This window comes from Dermacentor variabilis, chromosome 2, assembly GCF_050947875.1.
Source record: "Dermacentor variabilis isolate Ectoservices chromosome 2, ASM5094787v1, whole genome shotgun sequence".
Taxonomy (NCBI): Eukaryota; Metazoa; Arthropoda; class Arachnida; order Ixodida; family Ixodidae; genus Dermacentor; species Dermacentor variabilis.
The window spans coordinates 183291547-183312590 of NC_134569.1; the positions used below are offsets into that span (position 1 = coordinate 183291547).

Here is a 21044-nt window from a genome sequence, read left to right on the forward strand (position 1 = left end):
AATAATAAAATTTAACGTATTTTCTTAACTAATGACGAATATATAAAATTGACTAGGAATTTTATTTTCGTTGAATGAATCTAACTGTGTCTCGTTTGAATTAAAAAACGCGTTTTTCTTTCCGAATGCTTGTTCCCTCCAAACATAGTCGCGCTTCAATCGCTGCTCCCATAACCCCCCATGCTGATGTCGGTGACAATCTGTACTTAACCGCTTTTCGCCCGAAGCTTCGCGACCTATTTGAATCGACCTTGAAGACACTGGCAATGCAAAGCTAGCCGACGCTTTTCCATGTGATCTTGCGCAGAAAGCCGCAGTCTTCAATCAACATTTCGCAGGCGCTTCGGGAGCAACCTCAACGGTGCCAGCTGGCCGCTCTGGAAAAGTAAGAATGATATCAAGTCCTGCGTTTTTATCGACGATAACGTTTGACACACTCACAAGAATAGTTGCTGAGTTTAGGCGACATACGCCATCTGTTTAAGGGGATGAATCGGTATCTTGGCTCCAACGAAACATCGATCCGCTATCCGGCATTCTTGTCAAACTTAATGAATTCCTAGAGACAGCTACACTGCCGGCGAAATTGAAAACGGCCATGGTTACGCCATTATTTAAAGGAGGAAAGAAACGTGGCGTGGAGGCCACCGACCTGTTTCTATCTTGCCTATCATGCCAGGAATAATAGAAAAAAAAGTTTCTTAGAAACCATGACTTCACTTCTAAATAAGCGCCAATCACATCAAGCCGTCAGTTTGCTTTCGTCGCGGGAAGGGGCCCCATTGCTCTGTTCGAAGAATATTCTGAGGAATTAAACACAGCTTTAGAACAAAACATGTTTGCATGTGCATTGTTTCTCTATACTTCTAAAGCATTCGATACTGTGAAGCATGAACTCATGCTTGAGAACCTATACCTGCTCAGTTTCAGGGGGCTATTTTACCCTTTTCTAAAAGAATACTTGTATGGCCGCTCGCAGGTTATAGCTTTAGATAACTACTTATTCATTAATAATGAATAACTAGTTTAAGATATTTCACATTCACATATTTATAAACGACTTTTAGTCAACTGTATCGAAGTGTTTGATATTTCAGTATGCAGATGATACTGTCCTTTTAACAAAACATGTCCGTTACTCAAGAACAGTTGCATTACTTCAACAGAGAGTGTGTACGATGCAATAACCTGGTTTGCTAACCGCTGTTTTTCAACACACAAATTTTTTTTTAGAAATCCACTTAAAAGAACTGTTATCAATTTATCAGTTTCTGCACTGTCCTAATTGCCCGTCATGTCAGTGTGCTCCCGTAGAACATGTAAACTCTATTAAATACCTAGGTATTTTCTTTGACAGTGACCTCTCATGGAATAATCAGATGACATATATTTGCGGCAATTCAGAAGTGTTTCATCGCTACCTTGTAACATTCTTTATTTATTTATTAATTTATTTAGTTAGTCATTTATTAGGTAAATACAGAGGAAAATCACACCAATAGTAGATTATAGAAAAAAAGATTATAAGTACAAAGAAGCAAAAACTTTCGAAAAAAGCGTCAAAGGTAAATACGTGGAAGTCAATAAATAATAAAAAGAATGAGGAAAGATAAGGAAGGAGGGCAACAACATGACAAAAACATCGCAAAACATGGTATACAAAATAATAAGAATGGTAAATAGAAACTTGGAAAGCGTGGCAAAAATACATGGCGTGAAAAAAAACAGAAAGGAAAGAAAAATAAAGGAACATACCACATAAAAATACAAGCCATAACTTAAAATTCTGGCATAAGAGCAGTTATTATGCAGAACAAGCAAACGCAAAATTAATTTATGACATGAAACTTTGAAGTGTGGTATTAAAGTTATTGCTGTCAGTTGTGCTTGTAAGTAATGCGCGTAAGTTATTCAAATCTTTGCTCGTTTGGGGAAGAAATGAATACAAAAAGCCGACGATGTTGCAGTGCGGAATGTTTACCTTTTGGCGGTGGTCAATGCGAGATGAAATGTATGGGAACAAAAATAGAACGTAAATATGCGTTATGGTAGTAGATTTTATGGAAAAGACATAAGCGGAGGTAGTTTTCTGCGGGTTGATAACAGCGGGAGGTGCAGGAAAGCTTTCATGATAGTGACACTCGCAGTTCTTTGGTAGTTGGTGAGAATGAAACAGGCTGAGCGATTCCGTGTTGCCTCTAGCGACTGTATGATGGTGTCATGACCAGGGTCCCATACTGATGATCCGTACTCAAGCTGTGGACGAATGTAAGTTGTGTACGATAAGAGTTTCAGCGATGATGGTGCTAGAGAAAATTTCCGACGAAAGTATCCCAGTGTACCAGTGGCCTTATAGGTTTGTGATCAATATGAGTTTTCCAGGATAGATTGCTGGCAATGTGAACCCACAAGTATCCGTATGACGTTACGCATTCTAGTTGGATGCTATTTAGTGTGTATAGGTGGGGCAGGTCACGTTAGTACAAGAAATACTCATAGTCTTACACTATTTAAGGTTTAATTTCATGCGACACGTACGACACCACTCATTTATGTTATTGAGATCCTCCTGAATTGCTAGAATATCTGAGGAATTAGTTATTTTACGATACAAGGCGCAGTCATCCGCGAATAGACAAATGTTCGAGGAAACGTGAGTGGGCAAGTCATTAATCTAAATTAGGGATAATAAAGGACCAAGCACGGACCCTTGCGGGACACCCGAGTCAACTGGAACTAAAGGTGAGTTAGCGTCATTAGTGGCTACAAATTGAACACGCGATGTCAGAAACGCGCGAATCCAGTCAATTACGGGAGGGTCTTATTTTAGAACGTTTAATATATGAAGAAGCAATACATGATTCACTTTGTCAAATTCTTTAGAAAACTCAGGAAATATACAGTCTGTTAAAAAACCAGAATCTAAATTGGCATGTAGGCCATTAGTGAGGAGGATAAGCTGAGTGTCACAGGAGAAGTTTTTACGGAGTCCATGCCGTGTAACTGTGAAGAAGTTGCTATTTTCAAGAAAATTAACTAGATGCGTGTATGTTATATGCTCCATTACTTTACGTGGTACAGATGTAAGTGAAATAGGTCTATAGTTCTGTGGACCATGGGTTGGTCCAGTTTTGTGGACGGGGATTACTTTGCCAATTTTCCAATCATACGGTAAGGTGCCAGAATTGTAAGATTGCGATTAAATACATTCTAGTATGATTGAACAGTATTCCACTGTGTTTTGTCAGAATTTAGTATTAATTTTGTCTACCCCACATGATGCTTTAGGTTTTAATTTCTGTGTTATGGCTTTGATACCTGTTGAGTCGAAAACGATGAGATCCATGAAGTGATAGTTAGTTGAATTTATCTCAGGCATTGGATCAGGGATCTGAGGTGATGAGAATGACTGAGAGAAGGTATTGCTAAGCACAGTAGAACAGAATAGGCCAGGTACTGGGTCCCCAGAGCTTGTCAGCAATGATATTCCAGTTTTATGGCTATTTCCTCGTATGGTTTCCCAGAATCACTTTGGATTAGTCTTAAATAAATTTGGAAGTGTACAATTAAGGAATGAAAATTTGGCTGACCTGAGGGCCCTAAGTTATGAAATTGCTGCGTTTTGATATGCTAGCCAATGTGCCTGTTTCGAGGAATGTTTCGCTGTACCGATTAAACGCTTTTTTAGTGTTCGATAACCAATTCACATATGGGCTATACCATCGTGCTTCATTGTTAGCATAGACGGATCGAAGGGGCACGTGTTTGGTGATTAGCTCGCTGAGTTTATTTTTGAAAATAGACCAGTTAGTTTCTACGGAGCGTTGCAGATGAAGTGGTAGGAAAGTGTCTAGAAATATGCACAGTTCTCTGTTGATGGCTTGATAGTTAGCTTTTTTATAATCTCGAAACTTTTCCCGCTGTAGGTATGTTTTTTGTTGTGTTGTTGTAAGTGTAAAATGCAAGATATCATGATCGCTCAGTCCGGGCCTGTGCGTCACCGCAAAAAAGTTGTCGGGCGACGACGTTAGAATGAGGTCCAGGAGTGATGATGTGTTTTGTGCTACACATGTTGGAAGTCTGACGATCTGCGATAAGCCGAAGTCAGAGCAAATGGAAATGAACCGATTGGCCTCGGCCGACGTAGGATTAGAAAAGGGATTGGCATGTGACCAAACAATGTTAGGAAAATCAAAATCGCCTAAGAGTATAATTTCAGTTCCAGGGAAACGTATGGTAATCTTATTTAAACAATCATATAAGTCATCGCAAAATGATGATGCGCTTGACGGGGATCGATAGCACACACCTAGTATTATATATTTAAATTAATAGTTGCACAACACTAAATTAGCTCTAAATTTGTATCAATGGTCACACAAAAACAATTAATAGATTCTTTAATGGCAAGCAGAACGCCACCACCAATTCTACCTGTTCGGTCACTTCGGTAAATAACATATTGGTTCTCACACTCAAACTGTTCGGGGTTTGTTATTTTGCTATTTAACTATGTTTCTGTGAGTACAATAATGTCAGCATTACCGTCGTTAACAATAGCACATAATTCGTCTTTCTTAGGAGAAAAACTACGAATGTTAGGGAAAAGAACTGAACACCCGCAATCTTTTAGTGCACTCCCCTCGGATGGCCCTAACATGACGGTAACGTACGGCGAGAACGAAAAGTTATGCCACGTGTATACGTTCTGCGCATTTCATAAATACTGCCATTGGCTTCGTCATATGCGTAGCATTTCCCATCCAACATTAGTTTTTTTATATCGTAGTTTGAAAAACGTGGTTTTCGATTTGCCATATTCTATTAATTTTTTTCCTTATGTTACGAGTTGCTTGGCAGAAATCTTCACTTATTGCTGTGTCCGTGTTTTTTAACAAACCTCGATTTGAAGAGACGAGCTCACTGGTTTTATAGGTTTTGAATTTAGTTAAAAGTGGTGGAGTTTTCGCTCAATCAAAGCGACCAACTCTGTGCGCCCGGTATATGCCAGAACCTGTGATGTCAACCTTCAAAGTATTATTCAGCAGGTTTAGTATCTTGTGTTCTGATTTTGATGAAGCTTCGTCTGCGCTGTCCGGTATTCCATAAAAGATCAGATTGTTTCTTCGAGATCGATCTTAGCGTCATCAAGACGGGAGTGAAACGCACTCGGTGTCTTTATTGAGGCGCACATTAAATCCATTGTTCCCATACCTGTAAACATCGCTGTCAGGCACGCCTTAGCATAGTGCCTTACATTATGGCATCACATTTTTCGGTTTTTGCTCTTCTCGATGGCAGTGCCGAATTGACAGAATTGTAAAAAAAAGTATGTTGAAGTCCATTGCGCAATAATTCTTCCTCGGCTGACAATGTGAACTTCTTTATACGTCTGGGCCTTCCCTCATTTAAAACATTGTTCACTCATTGTTCATTGTCGGTTCTGGCAAGACATTTTTGGAACCCCGATTTCAAACAGGAATATATTGCTCCCCGTGCCCTAGAGAAAACATTGCGTTCTATAGTATTCCACTCCTACACTAGTGTTGGTAAAGCAGGTAGCTGTGCTTATATCCCAAGAATATTCAGTGACATAACCTGATCATATTTTTACTACAACCACGAAACGAAACTTGAAAAAATTGTAGAAGGCACTATAAGCTATGTATAACACTAAATACTGCTGTCTTTTTTTTCTCGTTTTATTGTTTCTTGCCTTTCTGTTGTCACTGATATTAGCTGAGTTTCTGTGTTATTTAAACTTTATTTTCTTGTGATGGCTTCACCAGCTTTTCATTGCTATAGATGTTGTAATTTTGTTTATGTTCGCCGACATTCCGGGCCAAGTCTCCCGCAAGCCACATCGTCGGCTTTGACGGGCCTGCATTCTGATGTGCGAAGATTGTAAGAAGGCAGCAATAAATATTATAATTATAATTAGAATTATTATTACGCATGCTTCCAACGTTGTACATAGTAGAGGATAATTAGGCGTTTTTTTACTTTGACCCAAGTAAGGCACCTGTTGTCTTTCTGAAATTGTATTCTGCTGTGTGCTTCCCCCTACTAGAGTGTGCGTCTGTAGCTTGGGGCAGAATGTGCAAATATAATTCTGAGCTGATGAACGAGCCCAAAATAAGTTATCTATATTCCAGCACCGCTTTTGACATTCTATTGACCATAGCCCAGCCCTCCCAAATATACCTCAACTCACACCCCTAAAATTAAGACGTACTAAATAACATGCTTTGTTCCTCCATAAGTTGATCCATGACATGTTAGATTGCATACAGCTTCTTAATCATGTGCAATTTTCCACGCTACAAAAGCATGGACCATTTTTCATGGGTGCCGCCATATTGCGTAGGCAGTGGCGCCATCTATGGCCTGTCGGCATGCTGGATTGGGCGAGCGCTCCGTGTCGTATGCTATGGTATACGCTCGGCGCCACTTTCCTGTGTGTTTTTTTTTTTAGTGGCAAGAGCACCGAGTGACATTCTTGTTTCTTGCGCAACACTTCTCGTTCACATCTTAAGACGACCGGGGATGAAATTCATAAACAAGAACAAATAGAAAAAGAGAGTACACTACAATATTCGTGAGTTTCATTTAGATACGGCACCAGAGCATAAGTTTAGTTAGGAGTTACTGAAGTGTCTGGAATAAGTAGAATGAATTAGAAATCACTGAGCCCGATCAGGGACAAAACTCAAAATAAATAAAAAAATAGAAAAACAGTACAGTACAAAATTTATGGCTTTGATTATGGATGCGATATCAGATTTATCATAGTTATAGCGATATCATTGTTACAAGTTCAGTTACTGAAGTCCCTGAAATAATTAGAATTGATTAGAAATCACTGAATGGTGAAAACCAAAGTACAGAATCATAGACGTCAGGAACTCGGAGTCACTCGCTTGCTCCTCCGAGTTCGGTTCGTGCGCTGCGTTGGCCTAAAGTTAACCTAAAGAACACCAACGCCGAGGTGCGAATGTCACTAGGAGACAACTAAGTCAAAGATTAAGGTCGCCTGCAATTTTTTTTTCGGGTCTCGCGGTCTATTAGGATGACATGCGTCTTGTACGTAGTAAAGAGTTCTGCAAAACCTACTGAAGTGTTATTAATTCGGCATGGCCGGAGTTTCTGCTGGCGTTGAGGCGGGCGCAGCACCCAGCGCGATGTGGGCTGGGTGTTTGATGTGTTTCATGTGGGAGGTGTTATGTGTTTAAGCCTACAATCAGCCTCCGAGATCGGTTACGTGTTTCTGAACAGTTGCTACGCGAACGTAACCTTACTACTCACTGTAGTAGTAACCGGTGCTTTATCAGTTAATGCGTAATGCCAAAGCACATGACAATTGTAACAGAATGTTCACCATTCTACTGCTGAATAAGCTGTACTGCGTACCTTACACGCGTTAAAGTTCTTATGTGTAGATACATTGCGCGGCTACGTTGTTTGCTTGACGAGATCTCCGCCCACAAATAAAATACTTTCGGTTAGTAATAACCGTAATAACAACGCGCTGTGTGCGTGACACATGTCGAGTGGTAGAGCGACCGGCCGCAGATTGCGCGAGCGTCCCAGCCAGTGGTGGATGCTGTCCAAGATCGTGCCTGACCATGCGAGGCCTTACTGCGGCGTTAGCCAGTGCTAAACAATTCACCTTAAGAGAAAGTTTCACCCACAGCAAGGTTCGAACCCCGGTCCCCGTAATCTCGAGCCTGACCCTTTTTCCGCAACGCCATGAAACCAAACTTAAAGTTGGGCTTTTACACAGGTTCTGCATCGGCTGCTGTTACCCGCCTATATAGTGTTATAATTGTAGTGGGAGGCCCCCTCACTGTGATCATTTACAAGATGGAATTATTGGGCCATAAAGTTCACTACGATTACTTGAGGGAGCTCTTGCGCGGCGATCGTTCAGTCACCATGGGGATGATGGGGAGTATACATGGATTAATCTGATCGTCATGCTTGGGGCTTCAGACGTACTCGTGGCTTCGTTCATTACGCTTTATCTGCACCTAAACTGGCCAAATTCCAAAGCAATCCAGTGTTCTTTTTTAATGCAGCAGGTAACAGGACTCTGCAAGCCCGCATAATTGCAGCTAATTGCAGTGGTTCCGCTTGTCCGTGCGTCCGTGGTGGAATGGCTTCAGTATCGACCTTCTGTGCTAGAGGTCCTGTGTTGGAATTCCGCTTTAGGAGAAGTTTAATAATGCTTATTTAATTATTTATATCACAGTACGTTGTTTAAAACGATCACTTCGCAAAGTCGCGGAGGTATTTGAAGCCCGAAGGTCGAAGTCAGGCAAATGTATGGACTACCCATTATTCTCATTCTGGTTGGACCGCCGTACTAGCAGCTCCCGTAGACATCAGCCCCGTATTTGCCTCTTGTAATTGCATTAAGCTCATTGGGCTAGGCTCGAGTCCTTATTACGCGACAAGGAGAACGGCTGCTGGGTCAATAATGTAAAACTTCAGAGGGAAAATACCACTGATTTCGAGGGCGCTCATACACAAACTGTTAGTTGAATTCATATTAACGAATCGAATAACAATATATAACAATTTATTGCACTGTGAGAGAAAGCTTTGAACAATGAAATTAAAAGAACTTTAAATGCCATACCTACCGGTAATGCAGTGAAATTAGCACATACATAAGAAAAATGCGTTCTCATTTTTATTTATTTTTATTATTTATCTAGGGTAGAAATGTTTAAAACATAATTTTATTTATCTGCACAGTTGCTTCTTAAAACTGTGTGCAGACACCAACAAGACTGATTACTGGACGCGACGGCAGTCTCGGATGAGATGCGTCAATGCCCCACTCCGTTCCCCGTGACTCCGTTTGTTTGCATAAGGAGGCGCCACTTTCCAACACGTGATAGCTAAAAACAAAAAAAATAAATTATTCTATTACGCAAGGAAAAGCGAGCAGACACGCATAAAATACAATTTCACACAATACAATATTGTATGCTAGCAAAATGGCACAACCTGCACGGATTTTTGGTTACCTGACGTAATACGAATTGGTTTTACTGTTCCACCGTCATGCAATGCCACATGTCATTTTTGCACCACTATCAGATTCAAATTAAAGAAAATTACACGTGTAATGGGTGCACTGAACAGTTCCGAGGGTAACGTCTCTTCGAAACCGAGGAGGCAGGTGACGCAGAGCAGGAACAGCTGGTTGCCCGAACGGCTCACACTCGTGCGAAGCACTGGCGATCCGGCTGGCCCACTGGTTGCACAGCAGGCATGAAAGAGACGGTCCGGCTGGCCTTGTTCTTGTGCTCTTCTTCTTAATTACACACGCAGAATTTCGCGTGGGAGTTATCTAGATGATGCGCAAGCATTTGCTGCTGCAATCACCTGCTGTTTCGTCGTCTTATGCTGCTGCGTTTGCTGCAATTGCGAGGAACACGGCAAAAGAATCGTGAAACAGAGAACCGCAGTTGCAACACCGAAGTGTCAACTGAGACCAGCATTAGACGGCGCAGAAGAGTATAATGAGTGTTCACTCATGTTAGCCTTTGGATGATTCCTGGAAAACGAGCACTAGGCGATGTGTGCTGTAGTATGCGACGTAATTGAAGCGTGTCATGCTTGGTAGACCTCGTACATAAACGTGGTCAGTGACGCTGCCTCCTCTCGACGCGAACCATTATCTACCGTACTCCGGTGGTAGATGCGTATGGCGCGGCTGCACGGGCTTTATCTTGAAAGCGATCTGTGATGGGGACAGATTGCGCCGAGTGCCGATAGCTCTGTGTGCGCTGTGTTCTTCCCGCTTAGCATGCGTTGAAGCGAGAGGCAGCACGAAGATCGATTCGCTTGCTGATGCGGGCCTTTTCACGAAAGCAATGCTTTTACCTGACGGATAGATGGATGGATGGACGGACGGACAGGTTTCCTCGTTGGGTAGGCAGAGAAATGCTTATGCATTTAAAATATAGTTTTGTGTTTAAAGGGCCCCTGAAACTGTTTGGACAAATTTTGTAGACGCGTAGGGTACAGCTAAAGTTAATCATTCGCAGCACAATTTATGTGAAACATATTATATTAAGACAGCTACGGAGTATTACAAGATACCCTCCTCCATAGTCATACATTTTCTCCTCAACTCGTTCACCGAATGATCGAGGCTAAGCTCGGCCTTCACTGGCTCTGCGTCATGATGGCACGTCATGTCGTCGACTTCCGGTTCTCTAGGAGCGAGCGCGCAAAATACCCTGCAAACCACACACCACACACATATATATAAGTATATATATAGCTGCAAACTATCCGCCAACTGCATGGCAGTCGACCCTAAGCGAGAGCTATCGAAGCATCCTGCGTTGCGAGCATTCTGTGGCATCTAAGAACGTGTCTGGTATTCCGATAACAACAGACGAGCTGGGGGTTTCGACGAAACTCAAGCTGATGAAGAAACTTTAGCGTAGGCGTACGTGAGCTACCTGATCGGTCTCCACAGTCCAGCCACCCGTTGGCGCAGAGCTTAACCAGCCAAACAAAGAGCTAATATTGCTCTAACAAAGTGTAAAACATTTTAAACAATTACAAAAACAACGTGCTAACGATTACACTCCTGCGACAAAAATACACCAGCATCAAAGAAGAATACATTTCGTTAATGATACTGTGTGGTTGAGCTCTGTGCCACCAGGTGGCTGCACCGTGCAGACCATTCACATTTGCGCTTCAGGTCATCCCGTGAAACGACACAGTCAAACGGCCTGGTACTGTCCCCTTGCGCTTGCGTTTACCCTAATACCGGACTCTCGAAACGCTATTGCGTTAGTAGACTTCCGGTGTAAAGGGACGGCCGCAAACGCGCAAATATTGACACGATCGGATAGCGGCAGTCCGATGCGCTGCAGACAGTCCGCTCGTTTGCTGCCTTACAGAGGGACATGATGTCCCAGCTTGACATATTGCCAGTCACTACGTTTGCAGTCAACAACGCAACAAAGTCGAAGCATATTGCTCGCGAAAAAACTGAAACCGACTCTGACCGCGGAGCTCTCGTCAAAATGGAGCACGTTGTAACACAAGCAGACGACGGTTGCTGTGTGCCGGAAGTGCTTAACTGTAGTGAGAAATTGTTCTTGCGCATTCTCTTTCTGTTACTTTCTTTTTATAGAAACAGATTAACTAACATTCCAACTATTACGACCATCACTTGTTTACCATAAAGAAGGAAAAATTATCGATGACGCCCCCTGGGCAACCAATCGGATAGCTCGCCCTACTGACGTCAATTTGGTGATTTACGTCATATGGGTAAGGGCGGCTGAAAATTCCGCCGAGGAGTGTGCTGCGATCGGCAAAAATGTACATTTTTAAAACCTCATAATAAATTACACGCTTTACGCGGAGCACTTAGATGCGTCAATTAATGATCACAAGTACTTATACGACTCAGTCCGTTTGTACAAAATCGTGAAAATCGTTTCAGGGTCCCTTAAAGGAATACAGACGTGCTCGTGAAGGCGTAGAATAAGACACGGTCAAAAGCTTGACTTCAAAACGGTAAATCTTTATTGTGCGAAGATGTGCCCAGACAAACAAGTAGTTCACTAAGCACAACAACAGCGGCGGGTACAGTCAGCGATTGTCTAAATGTGCTCTACGGGTCAGACGTGTCGGCTATTTTTAAATGACTCGTTGAAGGTTCCAGCGTAATCGCTGGTGCTCACGTACTTTCCAGAAAGTAAAACACTATGCGTGTCGCGCATGTTCATTACGCAAGGTTCGGTGACAGCATAGACAACGGCTGGAATCCGCTTCAACAATCGAGAATGTTCTTATACATGCAGGCGCGTCTTGCGCCGGGTGATAACTGTTAACGTTTGTTAGCCGAAAAACCATAAATATGGACGCGTTTCAATATGACACACAATCTTCTCATTCCCACCTCAATCCAAGGCATGCTCCGAGCGGTAGACTTTTCCTTTCAGTTTAGAGAGAAGTACTTTGGAACGCATGGATCACTATAGGCTTCCTGGGCTACTGGGTTTTGATGGGGTAAAGTGCATTTATTTTAAAATGACTATGAAGAACCACGCGACGTAATATTATAGTCGCTCCCTAAGTAGAACTACTGACTTTGAATTACTATCATCATCATCATCATCATCATCATCATCAGCCTGGTTACGCCCACTGCAGGGCAAAGGCCTCTCCCATACTTCTCCAACAACCCCGGTCATGTACTAATTGTGGCCATGCCGTCCCTGCAAACTTCTTAATCTCATCCGCCCACCTAACTTTCTGCCGCCCCCTGCTACGCTTCCCTTCCCTTGGGATCCAGTCCGTAACCCTTAATGACCATCGGTTATCTTCCCTCCTCATTACATGTCCTGCCCATGCCCATTTCTTTTTCTTGATTTCAACTAAGATGTCATTAACTCGCGTTTGTTCCCTCACCCAATCTGCTCTTTTCTTATCCCTTAACGTTACACCTATCATTCTTCTTTCCATAGCTCGTTGTGTCGTCCTCAATTTGAGTAGAACCCTTTTCGTAAGCCTCCAGGTTTCTGCCCCGTAGGTCAGTACTGGTAAGACACAGCTATTATATACTTTTCTCTTCAGGGATAACGGCAACCTGCTGTTCATGATTTGGGAATGCCTGCCAAACGCACTCCAGCCCATTCTTATTCTTCTGATTATTTCCGTCTCATGATCCGGATCCGCCGTCACTACCTGCCCTAAGTAGATGTATTCCCTTACGACTTCCAGTGCCTCGCTGCCAATTGTAAATTGCTGTTCTCTCCCGAGACTGTTAAGCATTGCTTTAGTTTTCTGCATATTAATTTTTAGACCCACTCTTCTGCTTTGCCTCTCCAGGTCAGCGAGCATGCATTGCAATTGGTCCCCTGAGTTACCTCCTATGAATTACTATGCATTGCGTAAAACGTATTAGAGAGAATGTAACGAACTAATTCTTGTGTTCAGCAATTGCATTATGAAATGTTCACTGTGCAGTGCCCGTCCTTATATTATCTGCATAGCAGAATGTTATATATTGTTATTCAGTTTAATGTGTGCTATGGTCTCATTCAATGGAAGCTGAATTTGTTCCTTTGCATATGTTTTCAGTGTATTCTCCTGTTCCTAATGTATTTAGTTTAAGTGATTTACTATCACATCAAGTATGCCATTGTGGTGCAGTCGTGCTGCACTTTTATTTTCTTCCACAGGATTTTGTATTCCCAACTGCACTGCTTCTTATGGTAAACAGTGTTCATGCACAACATTTTGCATACGTTCGCAAAACTGCAACTTCGAATGACACGCATGCATATTTGGTATCATTTATTGTCTCACAAAGCCACTGCTGCTGTTACAACATACTAAAGAGGGCCTTAATCTATTGGCTACTTTCTCATTTACTTCAGGCTTGTAGGCAATGCGCTTGCGTGTGAATGCAGTGCGGCAGATGTCAGGTAAATTCATCCTATTATTTTCTATCGAGTGCGTAGAAGAAATTCCTTTGTTCCACCACTGCTGACCACCACACAGCAGCCTATAATAGACCATGATGCCACCAGCGCGTGCATTCTACGCCGAGTGTGAGGAACGCATACCAGGGGCGCGATCGGAGATATCTTGTTCGATACGCGTTCTGTTCGGTTGCTGCAACGTCACAAAGTTGCAGTATGCGATATTTGTGACAGCGGGCGGAGAGAGCAGCCAATCAGGAAGCGGTGACCTCCCCGGAAGTTTACTTCCGTTGTTTCTCGTCCGCCTGCAGACAGTATACTACAAAACGAAATGTTTTTCGTCTTCCAAATGAATGAAATATTTATCTAAAAAAATGTATTTTTTCTTCTCAAGCCCAAACACGTTTTCAAATAGTAGTACGAGTGACTACTGAAATTTATAACTATTAGTTTCTTTGTGTCGTCCCTAGGTGGTGTCGCGCACAGCGAGAAGGAAAAAGAAAAAAAAATAACGACGGGAAGAGTGGCGCACTTTTCAAGAGGCAGCGACAACATTCCAGTGGCTCACTGGCACCGATGATGAGGTCGATTTCTCTGTAGGACCAACGAATCAATTGTTTCAAGAAACAAAAACGACGCCGGAACTCACTTTCTGCCATTTCTTCAAACGCGTTTCGCACCGCCACCCGCTCTCCTCTTTCCTCTAGAAACGCCAGCGCAACAACATAAGTTCCCAACGGAAGCGCCATTTTCTCGAATTAAACTATGGATTGGATCCAAACGTACCATGCCGCAGGCACCGGTTGGATCCAATCGAATCCACCAGATGCGTCAAGCGAAGCCGTATGATCGCTCCAAACTTCCCAGCTCCCGTCGGTTTCCGCGCCTATAGCAGACGAAATGCTCGGTGGGAGGATGAATGACAGGAGCGTGTCGTCATTTTGACGTCACCAAAAACGTGGCCGCGCCCCGCGGCTGGCGACGTCGGCGCGGAGTAGGCCAATCGCGCGCGCCGGAAACCGAACGAACGCGCCGAACAACCATCTCCGATCGCACCCCAGGGCTGTTATTTTGTAGCGATGCCTTATGCCTTATTCTATGCTATTCTTATCATCCACCACACGCGGCCACCTGATCCCGTTGATAACGTGGGCAGACCGTTGCTCTGACCACTGGCCAAGCGCGAAAAGCCTGAAAAAGCATAGAATCGGAGAAGGCATCGCTACAAAATACCGGCCCAGTGCAACTTCTATGGCTTTTGACCTTGAAGTCGCGGCTCCGTGCAAAGCGTTCGGCTAGCGAAGAAGCCACCGGGTTAAAGAGGAACTGTTGGCTTTTATCGGTGAGCACTGATTTGGTCAAGCACACTCGAACATCGAAGTAGCGCTTGGGCATTTCGCCACAAGGGCGAACTGCATGAGCTGCGCGAAGCTGAAGCAGGGATGACAGCTAACTTCGTGGGGTACATCGATCTGGGTGCGCATAGAGAACCCCAAGGTAGTCAAAATTATTCCGCAATCACTCACTGCAGCGTGCCGCATAATGATATCATGACTCTCGCTCGTGCAGCACCATACCCAATTTTTCTTTAAAATTTGGTTTCTAATTTCTTGGGGCGTCTGGTGAAATACTGAAGACCAGCATATTTTTGATGAATTAAGGTGAAACAGCACCTCAGTCTCTAAAGAGCAAAAAAAAAGCAAAAGAAAACTGGCCGACGAACCGATCAAGTGCCTGCGCCTTGTTTGGCGGGCTGAAGCGCGTGCATACCTATTCAAACATTCCAGGAGCTGTAATGATGGCGGTCTTTGAAATGTCCGAATGTTGCACTTATGATCGGGTTTCACCAAGCATATTTGCTGAAGACTATGCAGCCGTTAAAACGATCAATTCTTTGTATACGGTAACGGACAGCAGACCGGTGTCGTGACCTTGTTGAGAGTAGGGCAATCTTCGCAAAACTTCGTTGTTTTTTGGCTTTGGAACCATAGGAAGAGGCATCGACTAAGAACCAGATGGGGAGTATTGTATCCGAGCTCCAGCAATTGCTCGAATTCCTGCCGTCCAAATTGTATGGGCCAGTCGGAAGACACTTAGAACGAGCAACAACGGAACGAGCGACAATCGTATCAGCGTGTGCGCATGACTTTGTGACACATCGTTTTTAAGAAGCTCGGTGAACTCCGCGGGATAGACGACCACGGAGGCGAAACTTTGATGTGGACTCGGATGAGACGCAGCGGTGGCAAGGTTCACGTCACGCGTTGAGCTGTTGAGTCTCCCACTTCATGAGATCGACAAGCTTGGAGTGCCAGATGTCTTCACCGGTGACGGAACCTCCTCATCGGCAATTAAGAAAAGCCAGTGAAAAAGAGAGACGATTTTAGCCATGACATCTAGCCCGCATGCTGCTTATTATCACCAGCGCTGTGTTCACTATTGCGAAGAGATGTCAACCAGGAGAGACACAGAGAACAGGCAGTGACAGTACAAATCTGGGGGCACTGTTTTCTTAAAATGGAAATAATTTCTTATACTTTTCATATTACCTGTCGGGTATAACAGCCAATCTCCTCTTAAAGGTTTGGGGGAATCACGAACTGCAAGAATGCGAAAAGAATTGCAAGGCTGCCAAATACGGTCAAAGATTTTTTTCAGGAGCAGCGTGTTTATAGCTGTTTAGGACTTTCCAGTACAAATAGCACGGCCCAAGATGGATGTAATTTATGCCGTGACGGCAGCGAAGTCTGTGATGCTCGTTTTCTTGCGAGGCGATTAATTCATGCCGTACATGTCCTCGACCGAAAGCAGGGTCAAACGAAGATATCACATTTAGATATTGCACTCTATTGCAGAAATGGAGTTGCCGTGCTCATGTTACGATAACGATCCAGACGCAAGGCCATAGCCACTTCGCAATGGTCCGCTCTACAGTTGTAATAAATGAAAGCAGCCCGATAACGGGGCCAGCGACCCGAAGTTTCAATGCAAAGTGCCGCTGGGGTGCTCACACATGGTTTCACGGTGCACGCACGAGGCAACGGAAAAGGGCCGACGCAATCTATGGAAATGGACCATGCAACTGCACCTACTCATCCCGTTTTGATTCATGTGAGAACGGCGCTGCGGGCCCCTTCCTATCCGGCGAGAGATAAGGGACTTATGCAACAGTTCTATTTGAAACTTGCGTGCTGTCAAGAAAAGAGATACTCGCCAGAAAGCAACCGGGAAAGATCTTTTGTTGCGTCATATAGCTCTTTTGATAAGGATAGGGATTGTTACTTCATAACGACTGCAGAAAAATCGCCATCAGAGCACTCCGTACAGATGGTCAACCAGTGAAGCTGAAACTTGCGGCCCCGGTGTTTATTACTGAGTCATTCCCGATGGTTCATTAAACGACGGCTTATTAGGCGGTCGGATTCTCGGTAGGCAGTTGCTGCATGTGCTCGGTTGCAAGAGCCTGTTCTTGTGTCCGCGCTGCAGCATCGGCACGACGTAGCTCGCGGCGTTGTTGATCGGGAGTTGCGGGTTCCTCAGGAGCACGTATGACGCGTGGTCTACCCATTTCGGAGTTGGAGACAAACTGCTGCGCGCGGCTGATTCACTACTACCTAGATAGCACAAGGCCTTTTCACTCCAGTCCATGACGTCATGTTACCTGGGCCGTCTACCACAAAACCTAATGGGGATGCTCCCGAGTAGGCAGCAGTGATTTTGACGTCACCACTTTCGTCACACAGGCCTTATTGTCATTGAGAATATTGAGCCAGGTAGCGTGACGTAATAGATTGGAGTAAACAGGCCTTGTGCTACCTAAGTGGCGTTGGCTAATCGTGCGACCTTCTCTCTCTTTTTCGCGTATGCGCATGGGGTTGCGCCGGAGGAGTAGTATTCGGCACACAGGTGACCGACAGAAGGACGGACGGATGAATCGGCGAGGCATATGCAGCTTCGCTGTAAAAAACATGTTCGAATCGAGAAGGTTTTTCTCCCATGATGTAAACACGTATAGTCTGAGAACCTTCGCAGCCTTTTCGCAATGTGTGCCGCTGTGAGCTATGTGCGACTTTCTCTTTCTGGTTGTGTAATTAAGGGTATGCGACTGCGGTTAAGTGGGAGGTAGTTATTCCTATTGACACACGTAAATTGCTTATCTTTCGCCCATAACGATTGCAGTCATTTGTCAGTAAGGGCAGGACGCATGTTCACGACTGGTCTGATTAATGCGCAGGTGTATAATGAGCAGAAAAGTATTCCAAAACCTATGTTTGTGATGTGAGGGACGCAGCAGTGGAGAGTGGGGGATTAATTTCTTCCGTCTCGTATTCTTTAATCCTTCTACTGGCAAAAAATATCTCATAGTCTGCAAATTATTAATTATTTGGTTAGGATTCCTTGCTTTACTTGTCTCGAATAGAGAGAGATAGAGAGAGAAACGGAGATGGAAAGGTAGAGAGGTTAACCAGGGACGTGCCCGGTTGGCTACCTTACACTTAGGGAAGGGGAAAAGGGAAGAACACATAAGGAGAAAAAATAATAGTCAGTAATTTACACGAATCTTCCCTATCACAAGCGTTCATGCAGTCCAGCGTCTTTCAAGAAACGCAGAATGGCTTTTGTGGCCTTTTGAATGCAAGAACACATCGGCCATAGCCCAAGGATCTTTCCTTTTGAGGGCGCTCTGTTGTCTAGTAGGTTGAGTTTCGCTTGTAAACTACGTCGTTGAGTGTCAAAAGATAAGCAGCGACACAGAAGGTGCTCTAGAGTCTCATCACACCCGCACAAATTGCACGCCGCACTGTTCGACATTCCTATTAGGAATGAATAGGAATTTGTAAATCCGATGCCCAACCACATGCAACACAGTAAAGTTGTTTGTCTCGAATGGATATTAACAAAGCGAAGGCTGAAATCATTTACAAGCAGGACTAGAAAAACGCAGAAGGGCGACAGTTCTGCTGTTAGAACAAGGTTTAAGGAAGAGAAATTTGAGAGCAGGCTTCCGATACATAGATGTGGTTACAGGCACAGGTTTCGCCGACCACCAAGGAATATGCGTGTTGCGCGAAGGAGACTTTCCTATCAAACATATTTCCCTCCAAGATGCGGCTAATGTGCAAAATGACGAAAGAAACATAAAGACCACTAATTCTTAGGGCAGCACAATTGTCCAGCACATTGTCAAAGAAGTTCAAGCGGCTTAACTTCAAGCAAAATTAAGTGATCATATTGCACTGAGTTTAAAGCTATACCGTCTTTTTCGTTTCCCCATAACCTGCTTTTTGTTTTTCTAATGCCTGTGTATGTGCTGCGATGCATAGCGCTGCTTTTTACAAAGTGTTTTGTTATCTTGTTTCAATGTTTATTTGGTAAAATTGGAATCCCTGCATGTGTACTGTGCTACCAAGTTTATAATGGGGCAGGCCCTTTGTCAAGCTTGCGAGCTTTTAGTCCCGTCTCCTTCTCTGTCTAAGAGAAAATAAAGGCTGAGTTGAATTGGATGTTTGTGAGGTACTCCGAGGTATGTGGAAAGGTGCAATGGGTCCAGCACTTACTTTTGGAAATGCGGTTGTTTGCTTTAAATCAGGGGTAAAATCAGGACTCGATGAGAACCAAAGGTCAGTGGGTCGCCTCGCATTGGGCACTCACGGGAAGACTACAAATGAAGCTGTGCAGGGTGATATGGGCTGGACCATATCACCCTGCACAGGGTGATATTTGAAGTGAGGAAGCTCGCAGTAAAATTGAGTATGAAGAACGACTGAGGAATCTGGAAGAAAGTAAAGGGGATGAGAGAGTGTTGAGGTATCTGTACAGGAAAAATATTGACTTACAGTGGAGGAAAAGAACTAGGAAGCTTACCAGGAAGTATGCGGCCTGTAGGGTGGGCAACACAGCAACAAAGGACGTCAAGCGGAAAGTCAGAGAGGCTTAAATAATCTCATGGGCGGCGGCAATGGAAAAGAAACGTGCCATGAGTCTCTGCTTAAGAGGAAAAAAAACGAAATCAAGAAAGAAACAATTTATGATAACTCAAAGGGAAGCTCATTACCTTGCGAAGCGATATCAGGTTGCCTCAGAACACGCAGTTATAAAGCGAAATATAACAGGGACGAAGAAGCATGTGCATGCTGCAGTAAAGCTAGGGAAACGATGGATTATGTTTTAATAGAATGTGAAGATATCTGCCTAGCGGTCGATTTAGGAATCACTGGCCTCATTGAGGCCCTTCGGTTCAGCAGGAAAGAGCAGGAGAAAAGTAAACGCCCGCAATAGAGATTAGTAAGAGGCGATTGGAAGAATGGTGGAAGAAAAGTAGGAAAACGACAAAAAACGGCGACGTTCAAAAGCGCAGTTCGCAATAGGGGATCAGAAAGTTTTGTTGTGGGAGTTCATAGCGTTCTTTTTCTTTTTTTTATTGTTTACCTAGGTGGGACATTGGTCAGTATAGTAGCAAGAGCTTGGTGGCGCAACCCACCACCCGGTTCAAAAGGATGTTCATAACGTCCATCCATCCATCCATGTTTAGGAACTTATGTCGCCACATTTTCGAGGGTCTAAGAAATGTAGAAGCGTCAGTTAAAGGATATCGTAGTTAACCCAGATTTGTTGACTTGACTTGTCTAATAATCGTTAACAAAAAAGAAAAACAATTGCATTGTGTTCCTTGAGATGCATTACATGCGCGGCTGACTTGAATTATTTACAACAGCAAGTGGATCTCGCGGTATATATGAAGTACCGACTCTTTTTCCGTCACTTATTTCCGCATTTTCCTTCTCGCTTTCCTCGTTCGCTCTTAATGGTATTATTTGCACTTCAGAAGCGAGTCCTACGTAGGTACTCGTTTACAATGCCAGTGTAGTACACAGCGAAATTAGACTTGCACATGGTACTTCTTTATACATCGTATGAGCTGATTTCCGAAGGAGTTATTAAGAATTTTTTTTATTTCAAATGATTATTTCATAAGGACAAGTGCCTTCTTTCACTGACTGAAGCTTGCGGAGTTTCTCTGCCAAGTGTGCCATCGGCATGCCGAGCCCCTCCGACAAACCGGACCATGTGGCCGGGCCATGTGGTAGGTGTGCCTGCGCCAGAGTGGCTACCTCACGCACCTAGTATATAAGAAAGCATCGGATACTTTCAAAGCCAAGTCTTCTGTAAGGTATAACAAAGGACCGGTTAACGACAAGAAAACAGACAAGAACATCTACGATGCCATGATTTTCACCAGCCATGATGTTTCACTAAATAGCCCCCGTCGCCGAACTACTAGTTGGCTTCTTTAGGTTCGTTAATTTTCTTGCAATAGTAGTCACTATTTGCACCAGTAAAGGAAAACGTCCTACGCTATAGTCGACGTAAATTTGATTGCGGAGTTAAGCTGAGCCCTTCATTCAAGGGCCATATGTTGAGGTAACCTGCTACCCTGCGTAACTGCAAGAGGTTATTAATTTTTTTTGTCATGGCTTAAGGTGTGAGCGTTAAATATCATTATATAGCCGCAGTTTGGTTACTTTTCTGGCTACATTTATCGAGCATGGTCCAACTTGGATACATTTTTGG

At 43.8% G+C, this 21044-nt stretch overlaps 1 protein-coding gene across 2 annotated transcripts in view; it reads left to right on the top strand.

Moving 5' to 3' along the window:
* LOC142572991 (mite allergen Der f 7-like) overlaps positions 1 to 21044 on the top strand; it is a 131380-nt gene that overhangs the window by 59235 nt on the left and 51101 nt on the right. The window contains exon 2 of one of the 2 annotated variants that reach the window (XM_075682479.1): positions 308 to 385. The exons of the other annotated variant lie outside the window; for it this stretch is intronic. The gene's annotated coding sequence lies outside the window, so the exon portion shown is untranslated. The remainder of the gene's footprint in view (positions 1 to 307; positions 386 to 21044) is intronic. 2 annotated transcript variants of the gene reach the window in all.